Raw genomic sequence first — 15,082 nt, 5'->3', positions numbered from 1 at the left:
AGTCAAACGAACATTCATAACCAAAGACAAAAACTTTTCTATATCAGTTATGAATCTAAGAAATGTATCACATTTAAAAAAAATATGTACACTATCCGCACTATCCTCCCCACAGCGGAAACACTTGCCATCAAACTCAGGCCCCCATTTAGCCAGCTGTGCAGGGGTATAATATAAATCAAAAAAGGACTTAAAAAATTGAGCCTTCAGATTCGCAGACATTATTATCTCCGTAGAAGCTGCAATAAGCTTCTCGACCCTAATTACTACTACTCCCAACTCCCTTGACCATTTTATGTTATATTTATCCAGATCGTCAGGTCTGTCGGCTAATAGTAACTGATATATGACTCTGATTCTGGATTGTCGTCTAACCATTTCTATAAGAGAGTGGGGTTTCATATTAGGATTAATCCGAAACAAAAAGTCTCTGATCTGCAAATATTTAAAAAAAATGTGCTTTAGGGATACCATACTGTAAGACCAAATCATCAAGAGATTTACAAACCCCATCAGTAGACTGGAAATTGCCTAAAATCCTAATACCTTTTTTAATCCAAGCTAAAGCTGTGTTGTCCTGAAATATACCAGGTAAGATCTTCGCTGCATGCAAAGGCGTATAGTATAGAATTTTCCCCACTATAGTCGGCATCTGCAGTCATTTCCACACTTTATAAACACTAGTCAAGACCTTAAATCGTGTTCGTTTGAAGTAACTACCATCCACTTCCATAAATAAACATTGTTTAGCAATAGGGCCCATAAGAATTTAAAAAATAGCCATACTGATGGAACCTTCCCCAGTAAGTAACAATCGCATTTTCAGCAAAAAACATGTGTAGAAATACAGGGCAAAATCCAGAGCCGCAAAGCCACCTCTCTCGAGAGGTAGCGTCATAAAGCACATCGCCCGTCTATGCCTACCCGGACTCCAAATAAATTTCCTACAGATTGATTGGAGATTTTGTAATCTTAGATTTCTAACTTCCAATGGTAGCGAGTGAAATAAATAAAGAACTTTGGCTAGAACCTTCATTTTGATGATGTTGCATCGCCCTAATATTGTAAAATATAATCGTCCCCACCTGGCCAAATAATTTTTAATATTGCCAGTCAGTAAGTTCCAGTTTACTTTCATCAATTCAGACATAGAGGATCGTGTTTGAATACCCAAGTATGTCACATCTTTAACTACCCGCTCCTCCATCCAATCAATACTGTCAGAGCACTAGATTTGTGTTTTAGACACATTGAACTTATAACCTGCCATCACACCAAACTCTGTAGCTGTGGGCCATGGAAGAGTACCACGCCTCCGCGTAGTTACCTGGGATCCAAGCCCCACACTCTGATGATGGCGAGCAGCTCCTGGTGTGTCGGCGTACGGAGCAGCTAGCATTCTCGGTGCAGCTAGCATTCTCGGCACAGGGCGAGAAGAAGTTTACCATCGCGGCTCGGAAAATGCCTTTCATCTGAGCCTGAGTCCGAGAAGACCGTAGGATTTGAACGCTGCACTTTCATGAGCCTGGTGGTTAACAGATGAGAGCAGAGAAGCAGGGGGGTGAGGTTGAGCTGAGGCCCACAGCTCCCTCGGCGGCTCCCCGTCAGCGGTGGCTCTCGCAGGCTGGAGGCAGAAGGCAGCGTTTGATCATTTCCATTATTAAGCAATCTGTTTTGTTAACCTCCAACGCCGCGTGCTGCTCCCTCGTCAAGGGCTGGCTTTGTGAATGCTCTTTAGGACTGTGACTATTCCTGTGACTATTCCTGGCGTTTGAAGTATTATCTATAAGCAATCTGAGAGCTGATCTGCTTGATACTAATAATGTGGCTCTTCCAATTAAGGCTACCTAAGGCTACCGAAAAGCTATTTCAACACTCTTTGGATCGGGCGCCCTGGCAGGCGGTCTAAGGTGGTCTAAGGTGGTCTAAGGTGCGTCTCTGCCCTCTCTCGAAAAGGAAGAACGTGCCAAATACAATATAGGAGTACACGATAATATGGACAAACTGCTAAACGCAGAGGCTAAAGCTAGAGTTCACAGGCTACACAGTAAAGAAGTGAAAGAAGCTGCCAGATTGACGGGTAAGAAGTCCTCTGAAAGCACAGATGAGCAAGAGGCGCCGTCTATCGAACAGATGAATAAACCGAGTATTATAACAAATTCAATACTGGAAGAGATGAATATGTCAATCACTAACTCGAATGTAGCTCAACCTGAAAACGCTGTATATGACGGATTTAAAAAGGGTTAAAACAATTTCCTCTCTTTGTTAAAAAAGCCAGCACGCATTCCTCTAGTAGCCCTGCTCAAATTTTGCCGCATTCAGGTCATAACCTAGGGGTTACTCAACCAGTGTGTATTCAATCGCCAGAAAAACCTGCTACTATCAATCCAGTTATTGCTCAGCCCCCCAGAGTTTGCTCTGTTATAACTGTCTCTGGGTCCAACGTTACCCCAGTCCCAGCTCTGATCCCTCACCAAGATGAACAATCATCAGTGCTAACAGTGCAAAAGGATGGGTGTCTAGAGAGTGCTGAAACATTGCAAGGCCACTATCAATTTGTGAGTGTCTTAAATTTAAAAACCAAATCCCCTTCGACTGAAAAGCAGATACAGATACAGGCGCAATCCATATTAAAGAAGGCACCTTTACTACCGGCTATGGATGACCATACAGAAAGCCACCCTTTTTGTTCAATTGATCCCTTCATCCTATTCTGGATAAGAATACTGAGCCAATGGGTGAGATCCAGATGACAATTAAGGATATGTTAAATTTAATCTTGATGAGGCGTGGGAGCTGAAAAGATTTCAAAGAGCCAAACTTGCCCCAATCCATCAGCGACTTGAGAAAATTAAGGATTTGGAATCTCGACCCTGGAGGACCAGATGGTGGAGGTTAAAAATTTTTTCAAGGGGATCGATAAAAGCAGACGGGCGCTCGAAATAAAATTGGATGATTTGGAAAATCATACACGAAGATCTAACTTACGAATAGTGGGAGTTCCTGAAGGGTTGGAGGGATCTAATACAGTTCAGTGGGTAACCTCCTTCTTAAAGGACAAAGTAATCCCAGAATATGAAGGGGATCTAACTATAACTAGGGCACACCGGATACCGTCCCATTCCTTTCCTAACCCCACGCTACCCCTTACAATCCTGCAAAATTTCTCGAACTCGCATAAAAGAAACTATCCTATCTAAGGCAATTCAGCAAAGACAATTCACGGTGAACAAGACAGCTAAATGCCGAATCTTTTCAGACATGTCTGCAGCTGCAGCACGCAGGAGGAAGGAATTCGTAAAAATCCTCCATCTATTTAAGGCAAACGGTGCCCAGGTTATGATTGCTCAGCAATCTAAGCTGAAAGTACTGGTGAAGGGGAAATTTTTACATGCTGTCTGATTTAGATGAGGCACAAGATTTACTGAAGGAAATTTCTCAGGGGCGTAAGGACTGAATGGGAAGGATAAAACCAGAACAGAGCTAAAACTCATGGGTTGTGAAAGTAGAAATGGTCACTTAGGAGACACATTTTTGTTATTTTTATTGTTGGGATAGAAATGAAATGCGCTAATTGGAATAGTTAATCATACAAAGTATTGCTTTAGATTTTTTAGATGTTAAGAATACTAAAGGAAATTCCCTTTCTGTTTCATTTGTGCCAAGTATGAGGCATCACAGGGGGTGGAGGTGAGGAGGAGGGTCCCAGGGGTGTAATAACAGGACACCCAAGTGTTAAGGGGAAGGGTTCTGTGGCTGACGTGGGGGAGGAAGGAAGGACCACATGCTGGGGGAAAGGGCACAGGGGTTGTAGGAGCACTATGGAGGAGGGAGGTGACGTAGGGGGGTGTAATGGGGATAAAAGTAGGGAAAAAATGAAGTCTTTTGTGTCTTCTGGCTTGTCATATTTTTTGTAGATCAAGGTTTAATTAACAAATATGAAGAGTTTGAATCGCTCAAAAAATATGGTAAATATGGTAAATACTTCTGATGTCTAGTAAAGACCAACTAAAAATAGTATAATTTAATGTTAATGGCTTAAATAATAATAAGAAAATGCGGGAGATGTGGATTAAGTCTGAAAATCCTTCTGTAATATTGTTACAGGAAACGCATATTTCCTCTATAAAATTGGTTGATTTTCCAATGTTTATAGCCTGGGCATCATATCGAGGTTTCTCTTCGATATCGGAATCCCAGAGAGGGGTTGCTATTTTCCTAAACAATAATATTCATACAGAGATTATAAATTCAGAAAGGAATGATTCAGGGCGTTGGTGCTGGGTCACATGTAAAATTAAACATAGACAGATACCCATCACTTTTGTAAGTTTCTATGTGCCAGTAGAAGAATATTTTAGAGCATATGAAGAATTAGTTCAATCTCTATTGACTGTGATAGGAGACGTGGTTATTGGGGGAGACCCAATTTTGGATTCTACTACCCACTCAAGAATACAGCCCAAACAGAAAATCTCTGAAAACTATCCTAAATTATAAAACAACTCTCGATCTCCGTGATCCGTGGCGTTTACATCATGCATCTAAAACAGAATTTACATGTTTGTCAGGAAGATTCAAGTCATCTTCAAGGATAGATTTTATTTTTTGCTTCCAGGCAACTTAATTTTTAGCAGCAGAGAATTCTGAATAATGGACTCTCTGATCACGCCATGGTAGTTATTGAGTTTCACTTAGAAAGCGATATAAGAGTTCCTAAACGATAGGTGTTCAATAAACAGTATTTAAGCGATGAAACATGGGTTGACTCTATGAAGACAGAGATCAAAGAATTAATTTTCCGAAATCTTGAGTCCGCATCACTTAACATCGTTTGGGACTCTTTAAAAGCTTTTATTCGTGGAATCATTATAGATAAGGACGCAGCCATCCGAAAAGCAGCTAGCTCCAAAGAATACAGGCTTCAAGTAACTTAAGGCACTGTAATCCATCTAGTAGTACCCAACATCAGTTAGACAAGGCCAAACAGGAACTCAGCGCTAATTATTATGCACAAAGTGAAGAGGTCTTTTGATGACAATCTCAGAAAATACACGAAGAAAGTAACTTCACCGGAAAATTCCTTGCCTGGCAGGTTAGAGAACAAGCTGCTGCTAACTTGATAAAAGAATTAAAGTGCCCATCCATCGATGCAGAGACAGTTGACCCGGTTAAAATAGGAAACAATGCTCAGTCATTAAATTCTATTTATAGTCAGCAACATAGTATAGACCATCGAAAGTTCAAAATGTTATTACTAAAGTATACATTACCCACGCTTTCTGAAATTGAACAACTAACTATGGCGAGCCCCTTCTCTATGGAAGAATTAGAATTAGTTGTTAAGGATCTTCCTAATGGCAAGGCCTGTGGTCCAGATGGGCTCCCTGCAGAATTTTTAAAAGTTTTTTTGCGGGCTTTTTCTGATTTATTTCTTTAATAAATTCTATGTTGAAGGGAGGCACAATACCAGATTCCTTTAGGGAGGGAAATGTTTTGAGCTTTCTGAAGAAGGGGAGGGATGCTAAGAACCCAAACTCCTACTGTCATATAACCCTATTAAATTAGTAGAAAAAGTAAGAAAACTTGTATCACTACGTTTTAATTGATACACATCAGATTTGATCCATCCTGATCAGAACAGCTTTATTGCCGGCAGGCAACTTGTCACAAATACTCACTATTTGATTGAAGCCCTGGATTATTTTGAGACACGAGGGATTCCTGCTTTGGTTTTGTTATTAGATGCAGAAAAAGCTTTTGATTTGGTGGTTTGGGATACACTGTTTATTATTTTGGAGCGCTTTGGTATTTCCGGTAAAACTATATCTTTAATACGCAACCTTTATACTAATGACAAAGCTAATATCATCATAAATACTTCTATGGTTGGGTCAGTGCCAGTTAAAAGGGGCCCGAGGCAAGGCTGCCCTCTATCACCAGTTCTCTTTGCTTTCTTTATAGAGCCTCTCGCAGTTGCATTGAGGAACTGTGCGAAAATTCATCCCCCAATCCCAATAATGGCTAAGGAGAAATTATACGAAGACGATATAATGCTTATAATTAAACCTGAATTGCGAACCTAAGCCAAAGTATTTCAGATCTTTGAGGATTTTGAAGCCCTTGGGGGGATACCGTATAAATAAAAAGAAAACAGAAATCTTGGTCTGTGGGGGTAAAACTCCGGAACTGCATCCCGACATACGTAGCTGTATTAATACCAAGCCCAAGAGATATCTTGGAGTCTTTTTTTCAGCATCAGTTAAAGATCTCTATGGTTTGAATTTCGATCCCCTTCTTCGGAAGATTCAGGCATTGTTTCTTCGATGGAACACTTTGCCATTGACAATTCTGAGGCGAGTCGCCCTGATAAAAATGTCCGTTCTTCCTTTATTAAATTGTTTGTTTTCAACTATTTCATGCTTTTTACCAGGGTCTTTCTTCACTAGGGTAGAATCTATGTTTTCAATTTTTATCTGGTTGAAGAAGACACCCCGTATTGCAATAGGTACTTTATATGAGGATCTGGATGAAGGCAGACTCGCCTTATCAAATCTAAGGGACTATTATAATGCATCCTTTGCACAGTACTTATCGAGATTTAAAGGTCAAATCCATTGTAAAAAATTATATATACATTTCTTTTTTGATTTAATGTGTACAGAAACTCAGATACCACCCCCTCTCCAGGTACTTAAATCACCCAAATTAGTCCATTATAAGTCATTATTATGGTTTTTCAAAAGACGCCAGGAACTGTTTAAAAGATACTCGCTCCACATTCTTAATTCAACAACCTTATTGTCTGGTATTCTCCCTTTAATGGGGTTCGAACGCAGCTTAGATTTATCGGAAAACTGGGCCTGGGCAGGATTCCGTATAGTCTCTGACTTTGTAAGAGATAGAGCCTGGATTACCCCGATGGAAATGTCGCAGCTAATCCATGCGAACTTCATGTTGTTAAGGTCTTATAATACAATATATAAGTTTCTGATGCTGTTTGACACAATGCAGCTAGTTCAATCTAGTCAATTAACCAATGATCTTCTAGTTATCGAACTGGTTAGAAAACCGGGTGATTGGAAGCGATGTTTAGCACAGAGTAGGAGGGTGAATTTAAGCCAAAAGGCAATTAAAAAATGGCAGGAGTAGGAAAACCATGCTATGTCCTTGAACACCTGGATAACTATCAACAAATTTAAATTTAGCACATTACGGGGTGCCAATTGGCGCAGAATGTTATTCTGTAGTCAAAGGTTGTTGTATCGTACACCTGCCTCCATCTCTAAAATATATGCTAATTATTCAGCACATTGTTTTAGATGTTTACACCATTCACCAGCCAATTGGCCACATGTAATGGCTGGCTTATTGTGTCAGGATTGTAAAATTTTGGGAAGAAATCTTTGCTTTCTTCCAGACTGAATATAATATCACGATCACCGTAAATGAGAAACTAATTTTGCATGGCTTTGATTTTGATCTTTTGCTTTCAGATCAGATAGCTAAATTACTTTACATTGCTAGGGCAGTGGCTAGATCTCTGCTGCTACGGCAATGGTGTACAGAACAGATTGCATCTACGTATGAATGGTTACAGAAGATGAGACGAGTTAAGACAAGTGAGCAAATTTTTGCTCACTAGAAGATTCAATAGGATCCGGGGGACTTTTTTTGATTAAAATTCTGAGGTTTTGTGTACAATGGTAATATTTGCTGTGTCAGAAGATTTTGATTTATAGGTAAAAAAGAGAAAGACTTTTGTTAGTATCTTACTATTTAAGAAATAATGCTGAAATGATAAATTTGAAATGACACTAAATGACTTCAATAAAAAAAAAAGAAAAACTATCGCTTACCGCTCAATTTCATCCATTGCACAAGCAGGATCCACAGTAATCACAGCTATGTCGTCTGCATATGCAAGAACGGAAAATTGAAAATCATAAACCAAAAAAGGGGGAATACGGACATTATGCGATAGTTGTTCTATAACAGGATTTATATAAAGGGCAAATAAAAGGGGAGAGCAGGGGCAGCCTTGACGGGTACCTCAAGTTATAGGCACCACCTCCGATAACAAACCCATTGTGGATATCTTAGCAGTAGGAGCTTCATACAAAGCTTGTAACGCTCGAATAAATTTATCTCCGAAACCGCTATGAGCCATCAATTACCACAAGTATCACCATTCCATGCAATCAATCGCTTTTTCTGCGTCCAATAAAATCAGCGCTAAATCCCTTTTTTCAGTGCTAGCAATGTCAAATAATGTGATGACTTTATTGATATGTTCAGTGGTTCCACGTTGCAGAATAAAACTATGTTGGTTTAAGGATACCAAGGAAGACATAGCTGTAGAAAGTCGGTTGGCCAGAATTTTTGAATAGATTTTATTATCAACATTTAGTAAGGAGATTGGGCGATAGGATCCAACCAACTCCGGAGATTTGCCCTTTTAACAGTAAACTGCTATTGTAGCTTCTGACCAGGATTTAGGTGGTTGCCCAGACTGTGCTGAAAAGTTCTCCAAATTATAGGCATACAAGATTGTGGTATGTCTAAGAGGTTTATTAAGAAACACCCCATCCATCAGCTACCAGCGAGTAACTGATTTCCAGGGAACACCAGCAAGCATAGCATTCTAAGTTCCACAAAACCTTAAGTCATGTAGATGGAGAAGACACTACACATCTTCCTTCTTATAAAAAAGCATTAGCTCACAACATAAGCATGAGAAGAAAAACAAAGAAAAAGGAACAATGCATAAAGAGATCGAATTAGGACATGTCACACTTAAAACCACATCTTTAACTTACATAGTCCTTGAGATAAAATGGCATTTTCTTAACACGAGTAGAATCCATTCTACCACAAACATTTGACTCATTTGAATCAGTAGACCTACTTTTAATGGGAACAGAATTAAAAGAATTTTCATTGACAACAACAACACAATTAACATTCCAGATTTTCCCATTCTCCAATTTGACAGAATTCTTGAAACATTTCACTACGCGCAAAGGAGTAGAATACTTTGATCAAGACATAGCCCCAACTGGAGCTTTCACACAAACAAAATCTCCAACTACCACTACCCTTTCCTTTACTCTTTTCCTGGAATCATAGGAAACTTTATTTTTAATCTTCATGTTTTCTTCTCTTTCTTTCCAAGCATTATAATTTTTATCTTTTAGTCCTTTACCCCAAAACATCCAACCAGGAGACAGACTAGTATTGGGATTTCTACCCTTAAATAGTTCAAAAGGGGTTTTCTTAGTTGTAGTTTGTGGAGAAAACCTATGAGCCAAAATACATTTCTGCAATTCTTCTTTCCAATTCAAAGAATTTACCCTTGAGAGTTGAATATTTTCCTTTATAACTCTATTCAATCTTTCTATTACGCCATTGGATTCTGGGTGATATACAGACGTTCTTTTATGTTTAATCCCGCATGACAACAAAAATTCATTCATCATATTTGAACAAAATTGGGGTCCATTATCACTTAAAATTGACGTAGGAAATCCTTCCCTTCTGAAAACATCCTTAAGAAAAGAAATCACACAAAAAGATGTGACCTCCGACACAGAGGAAACTTCAACCCATCTGGAATAGAGATCTATTAAAACAATTAAATAAGGAGTTTTCTGTTCACCTGAAAGGGGACCTACAATATCAATAGCAATATCCTCCCAAGGACCGGTAGGTAAATTCCTACAAACCATAGGTGCTGTTCTTGGTTGCAAAATGTTATCACTTACTTTACAATGAACACACTCCCTTGCTTCCCTTTCTATTTCCAAATCCATTCCAGGCCACCAGAAAGAACTGTGAATTCTTTCCTTAGTTTTTACTATCCCTAGATGACCTTGATGTGCCTCTTCAATTATTCTTTTCCTCAAAGTGATAGGAGGAATTAATTTTGAACCTCTTAACAAAACATCATTTTCAACAGAAAATTCATTAAATACTAAGTGCCAAACGTTTATCAAAAGTCTTATCAAGTACCACATTTTCCTGAATCAAATTCTTTATCTTACCTCATCTTTACTACATTCTTCCAACCACTCTTCCTCAAGTATAACACCAGATGTAATTTCACACACATTCACCTCATCCTGACAGACCTCTTCTTCTTCAGATACACCATTTGCATCTCCAACCAATCTTGAAAGACAGTCCGCAGGCAAATTTTCCGCTCCAGGTATATAATTTACACTAAAATTGAATTCTTGCAGTCCAATCACCCATTTCCTTATGCGTGAAGATACACAATCCAAACCTTTTGTCGTGAAAATCTCCTTTAAAGGCTTGTGGTCAGAGCAAACCTTGAATTCCTGACCCCATAAACATTTTTTAAACTTTCTAAGCGCTCAGAATATGGCCAAAGCTTCTTTTTCTATGACAGAATAGTTTAACTCTGTACCATGCAGACTCCTAGAAGCACAGGCAGTACGTTTTTCATCTCCACCTCTATTCTGTTTCAAAATAGCACCAAGCCCTTTTGAACTGGCATCAGTTACAACAAACGTTTCTTCAAAGGGAACAAAAGCCTGTAAGTTAGGAGCATTTTCTAAATCTTTCGTAATGCCCTCAAATTCTTTCTGACAAAGTTCAGTCCAAACAAATTCTTTGTTCTTAACTATTAAAGATCTCAAATTGCTAGATTTACTGGCTAAATCCTTAATGAATTTTCCATAATACTCTACCATGCCTAAAAATGAAACAATTTCCTCTTTATTCTTAGGACATTCCAAATTCCTAATAGTATCTACCAAATCTTTCTTTGGAGATATACCAAAGGCAGAGATATTATGTCCCAAATAATTTACACTTTTCACAGAAAATTTACATTTTTCAAATTTCAAAGTAAGACCTGCAGATTCTAGTCTCCTTAGAACCATTCTCAAAATCTTATCATGTTCTTCTTGACTTCTCCCATGGATCAACAGATCGTCCTGATAACATTTTACTGACTTAACCCCTCTCAAGATTGAAGCCATAACCCTTTGAAAAACTGACGCAGCAGACACAAGACCAAACGGCATCCTTTTATATTTGTAAGAGCCCAAAGGCATGATAAAAGCCGTCAAGTCTTGTGACTCCTGCGTCAACTCAATCTGATGATACGCCTGAGTTAAATCTAAAGTCGAAAATATTCTTGAATCACCTAGAGAAGTTAAAATCTCATCAATATTAGGTAGAGGAAATTTATCAACCACAACCTCCTTATTTAGCGATCTCAAATCACAACAGAGCCTAATATCACCATTAGGTTTGTTAGCGACAACAACTGGCGCCAACCATTCAGTTGCCTCAAGTAATTTTTTTATTTCCTCTTCAACTTTTCCTTGAACAGCAATAGGAATCCTCCTAACTTTTGCATTGACAGGAATGGCATTCTTCTTGATTTTAATGCAATGCTTGTACCCTTTTAAGCATCCTAACTCTTTTCTAAAAAGGCAAGGAAACTCCTTAACAAAAGAATTCCCATCTGATTTTATTTCTTGAATCCGAATCTGTGGATTAGAATTTGGATTTAAAACCACTCCCAACATGCGCTGATGTGACCAACTAATCAAACAATCACCAACCTTTGAGACATAAACCTTACCAACAATCATGTTCTTTTCAATTTCAATCATAGCATTAAAATAACCTAACATACTTATAGGAAAACCACCATACCCTCCTGGATTGAGATCCATTCTAAAAAGCTTGTTATTCTTTTGAAAATACTCCTCATACATTTCCTTAGATACAATTGTGATGGGAGAACAAGAATCAAACTTCATGTCAATTTCTATACCTTCAACTTTCACTTTGCCAACAGGATGATCATCATTCAAGCTCTCTTTAACTTGACATATGACTTCTTTTATTTCGTTTCTAAACACCTTTCTATCTTTTGATTTGCAAAATTTCACAAAGTGCCCTTTTTTCCCACAAGCATGACAAACAAAGGTTAAAGCAGGACACGTTTTGGAATTTGCCTTATGTCCAGATTTCCCACACCCGAAACATGAAATTGCATTAAAAGAAGCATTCTCTTTGCTTGGTTCATTAGGAACATTCGTTACCTCTTTTACCTGTCAAACAATCTTTTTCACATCCTCAACTACAGTTTCAACTTTCAACTTGTCACGTTTTAATTCATTTACACATTTTAACATATGTTCAACCCTTTTTGCTATACTTACAACTTCTTCTAAAGGCGGTTCATCCTTCAACCATAATTCCTCTCTGATCTTTTCCTCTCTACATTTCAATACTAACTGATCCCTCAACCGTTCTTCATTCACCGCACCAAATTGACACGTTGAAGATAACTTTCGTAAAGCAGATAAATACTCTTCAATAGATTCATCTTTCCCTTGTTCTCTTTTCCCGAAGTGATACCTTTCCATAATAGTACTAACGCGAGGTAAATAATGTTTATCCAACTTCAATAAACAAACTTCATACTCATCCAAACCCCTTTGCTGTTGTACAGATAGTTCAGGCAAATTTTCTAATACTTCTTGACCTTCCCCTCCTAAACAATGTGTTAAAAGAGAATACTTTCTTTCCGCACTTAGATTTGTCCCATATAAACGTGCATAATGCGCAATTTTTTTTCCACTTACTCCATTTTACCTTTGGTTCACCTGGATCAGGGAGAAAAAAAGGTGGAGTAGTAACATTCTGCATCTTACATTTTTGACAGAGTTAAAATACACACTTTCTCTACAAGAATAGCAACTTTTCTATATCCTTAACACTACAAAGCACTAAATATATATTTTCTCTTCTAATACTAATCTAAAATAGTATTTAGAAATAGATTCTTTAACACAAAATTAATAAAAATTAGTCTTTTCTTCAGTTAGTTTTTCATGTTTCCTAAAATAATACTGTTTAAATTAACCTTCTTCTCGATAACCGAAAAATATAAGTTTTATTATATTTTCCTTGACACGTTTGAAAATCCCCCGCTTCCGCTATAAGAAACAGTGCAGTCCTTTAATGAGACTTTGCTTCAAAGAGCGCTTCCTCTGCGTTCCACTTCACTTAATGTAAAATCCCTTCCGCGTTCCACATGCCGATGAAGTTCTCCTCAAATCTCGCGTTCTTACACAATCGCCAGTACCGTCAAACGCATTCTAATGCGTCATCATTCCTCACAAACCCTCGAAGCTTGAAGATCGCGCAAACACAGCAAATGGCCAGAATACACCAACGGCCTGAACGAAGATGGCACTCCGCACATGAGTAAACACAACTCCGACTTGGTCAGTCCCAGGCAGCGCTGCGAGTCAGAAAGTCCCAGGTATTAACTTTTGATATTTCAAAATTAATGAACAGATCGTTTTCTTAACAAATCTCAAGTCCGTTTCTTTTCTTCTCTTGTTTTAATTTAAAACTGACAGCCGCTGGAGAAGTATTTTCTTCTCTATTTAAAACAGAGAAGAATTTTATTAAACCTTCCTTAGATATACAATTATTTCCGATTTCGAATTTCAAATACCTTCCCAATAAGTTTAAACTGCCGCTGGGGAAACTAAATTCTTTCCCTTTTTTCACACAGCCGCTGGGGAAGATTCTCTCATCTTTCAATCACACACGATTTTCACTTTCTTTGTTATTCTTTGTTTCATTCACTTTCCTTTACATCACGAAATATCACAAAACTTCCTTTCCTGAATACATATAAACTTAGCTTGATGTTGAGGTGTCTTTTCCTTCGCCTTTTCCTCCAATTGTCCTCGTCGCCAATGAAAAGTTCTCCAAATTATAGGCATACAAGATTGTGGTATGTCTAAGAGGTTTATTAAGAAACACCCCATCCATCAGCTACCAGCGAGTAACTGATTTCACGGGAACACCAACAAGCATAGCATTCTAAGTTCCACAGAACCTTAAGTCATGTAGATGGAGAAGACACTACAGGTGCCACCTGAAAAACCTTCAGCATCTCATCTTTGATTAGGGAGAAAAAAAACCTATACACCTCCGCGGGGATCCTGTCGAGACCCGCCGCTTTCCCTACAGCTAAACATTTTTACAGCCATTTCTAATTCCTTCATAGAAATCGGGGAGTCAAGTTGCTCTGCCAAAAAAGAGTCTAATTGAACCAAATCCTCCCACCCAGGTACACTTACACCCCCATTCGGACCTCCGTGATAAGTGTAAAGGGTGGAGTAAAACTGTTGAAAAATAAAGAGTATCTGTTGAGGGTCAGAGTGCAACACACCATTCTGATCTTTCATTGCCTGAATAGTTCGAGCAGAACCCTTCATTCGAAGCCGCAGTGCCAATGAACTTTCAATGGTCTCCCCAAATTCATGAATATGTTGTTTGGAAGTTAGATATTTCATGGCATTCTCTTCACTCCAAAAACCCAAAACCCTTGCGCGGCATTGAGCCGCAGTGTTCACTAACCCAGAAATATCCTGCTTACCTACAGCAATCCCTGTAGTTAAAGTGCCTACCGCCGCTCTCAAAGCCTCATAGTATTGAGCCAACTCCAGCTTTCATTTTTTCTGTAGGTGTAAACTAAAGCTAAGAACTTGCCCCCAAAAGCAGGCCTTAAAAGAGTCCCAAATAGTAGTAATGGGTGCAGACAGATTATTATTTAAAAAGAAATATGCGTGGATTTCTATCTCCTCTGCGATGCGCGTTGCTGATCGTGCGCTCACCGAGCGAGAGTATCCGGCGATAGGTAGCATTATTTTCTGCACGCTAAACACAGCCAGCGATAATTATCGCTGGCCATTGATGATATGCCCCAACATGAGCCCTTAAATTCATTATTAACACAATGCACATGTATATGCATACGAAAGCAATCAGGCAGTTAAAAAAGCAAATAAATTAATTCATTAGCTATTCCATGTCTGGGAAAAACTATGATTACACACTGTATTATGATGTGAGCAATTTATGGAACAAAATAAAGTAAAATAAAGGCATTCTTGCAACCACTTTCTTATCCATTTTTGAGATTGTCCTCAGATAGCAAGCACAAATTAAACGGTAAAAGGTCACAAAAAGTACTACTCAAGGTCAATGTGCTTTTTGATTTAGCTGTCACTTT

This window comes from Lissotriton vulgaris, chromosome 4_1 (genome assembly GCF_964263255.1).
Source record: "Lissotriton vulgaris chromosome 4_1, aLisVul1.2, whole genome shotgun sequence".
NCBI classification, from domain to species: domain Eukaryota; kingdom Metazoa; phylum Chordata; class Amphibia; order Caudata; family Salamandridae; genus Lissotriton; species Lissotriton vulgaris.
Note: the sequence above shows the minus strand (reverse complement) of the source record.